The following is a 1,914-nucleotide window of genomic DNA, read 5'->3' as shown; positions in this document are numbered from 1 at the left end:
CATTGTTCTAGGGTCCCCTGTGTGCTAGGGGATCAATCATTAGTGATGTTTCCTGAGCACCTACTAAGTGCACAGGCTCATTCTCTGACACTGGCCTATGGTGTGACGTTGGATAAGTCACTTCACCTCTCTGGGGCATCTGCAAAGTAGTGATAAAATACCTTTTCTCTCCACTCTTAAGACTGGGGGTTCTGTGTCAGTCAGTCAATCGTATTTATTGTGCTCTTACTGTGTGCACAGTACTGTACTAAGCTCTTGGGAGAGTACAATATAACAATAAACAGACACATTCCCTGCCCACAATGAGCTTACAGTCTAAGAGGTCAGGAACTGCATCCAGCCCAACCAGCATAGTGCTTGACACCTTGTCTTATGCTGTCATCTCTGACCCATAGCGATGCTATGGACACATCTCTCCCAGAACACTCCACCTCCACCTGAAATCATTCTGGTATTATATCCATTGTTTTCTTGGTAAAAGTACGGAAATCATTTACCATTGCCTCCTTCCACTCAGTAAGCTTGACTCCCCACCCTCGACTCTCTCCCATGCTGCTGCTGCCCAGCACAGGTGAGTTTTGACTTGTAGCAGATTGCCTTCCACTCGCTTGCCACTGCCCAAGCTAAGAATGGAATGGATATGCCTCTGCTTGACTCTCCCTCCCATAGTCGAGACTGGTAGAGTACTGAAAACTCTCCAGGTGCAACCCTAAGAGGGGAGCTTGGCACCTAGGAAGTCTGTAATGCATACCAGGTGGGCACTTTGTGATGACTAAGGTCTCAGTTTCTCCTCACTGTAGACTATTTCTGGGTTTTCAGGAGTCCATCAGGGGAGGAGAGTGGGTGATCATGCCAACTGTGCCCCATGTAGCATCTGGAAATGGTTGCACAACAACGCAATTTAGAAACAATCTTAGATCTCAAAGCACTTTAACCTTTTTTTCCTCAAGAACTCTTACCACCTAAAGGGAATTTCCAGGTGCCCAGGGGATCTGGCCATACCCTTCCATTGGCTCTAAGGAATGTCTTTGGATTTCATTTCCTCTTTCATTAATTTGTCCTCACTTGCCTTAAGCTTTACTTTCACCACTTTTTAAATGCCTGAAAGGTCTGAGATGAGCTGAAGTCACCAATGGGTTGTCTGGATGAATTCATGAGGCATCCCCCCCACACACACCAACGCACACACAGAAGCACCCAATAAATACAATCGATTGACTGATTGAGGATGCCCCATTGAGACTAGCTGGGAATCTGGGTAACATCCTGAAAGGGAACTGGATTCAGCACTCTTTGGTAACCCCACTTCCTCTGTCTGGGCCTGAATAGCACGCTCCCATCAAATGGTCCCCAACATATCCAGCAATTGTTCTTGGATGGGAGGCGGACCCCTGCAGCTAGCACCTCTGGGATCTAATTGTTCCAGCTGAAATGCCAGTTATTAAGCCAGGAAAGGAGTTAAACCCTTTGCAGAGATACTAAATCTCACGAGCCTGGCTTGCTGACACTGAAAAACCCTATTTTTATACACTGCTTGTTTTTTATTCATATTGGCATCTAACAACAGAGTAGTTTTTGGTATAAGAAAGAAGTCATAGAGCTGTGATTACAGCAAAAAAAATCACAGAGGAAGGAGAGGGGATACAATTACACCCATAATGGAATTATGCTAACCAAATCTGCATAACAATGCTTCAGAATATAATTACCCTCTTGTAGAGGGATATTGTTTCAGCCGTGAGGATCCCGGCAAACTCTTCCGTTAGAAAATGTCTGTCTGTGAAATGAACCTTGGTTTGGGGAGCAAATGTTTGGGCTGAGGAGATGCTCTTTTCAAACAAGGTATGGTCTGAAAGAGCCAGCCAGTGTCTATGTGGATAGAAAGCTTGATGCTTCCTAAAGAAATAGCCGACA

The 1,914-nt window shown here is 45.3% G+C and overlaps 1 non-coding gene across 1 annotated transcript; it reads right to left on the bottom strand.

Annotated features, from left to right (window-relative positions):
- Nucleotides 1-581: 581 nt before the first annotated feature.
- On the bottom strand, nucleotides 582-719 carry LOC119920377. Its single transcript, XR_005448127.1, has one exon. It is a non-coding gene; the product is annotated as a small nucleolar RNA SNORA7 (small nucleolar RNA).
- Between the last annotated feature and the right edge of the window lie 1,195 nt (nucleotides 720-1,914).

The sequence above is a fragment of the Tachyglossus aculeatus genome, chromosome X1 (genome assembly GCF_015852505.1).
Source record: "Tachyglossus aculeatus isolate mTacAcu1 chromosome X1, mTacAcu1.pri, whole genome shotgun sequence".
In the NCBI taxonomy this organism is placed as follows: domain Eukaryota; kingdom Metazoa; phylum Chordata; class Mammalia; order Monotremata; family Tachyglossidae; genus Tachyglossus; species Tachyglossus aculeatus.
Note: the sequence above shows the minus strand (reverse complement) of the source record. Positions and strands in the feature narration are given on the sequence as shown.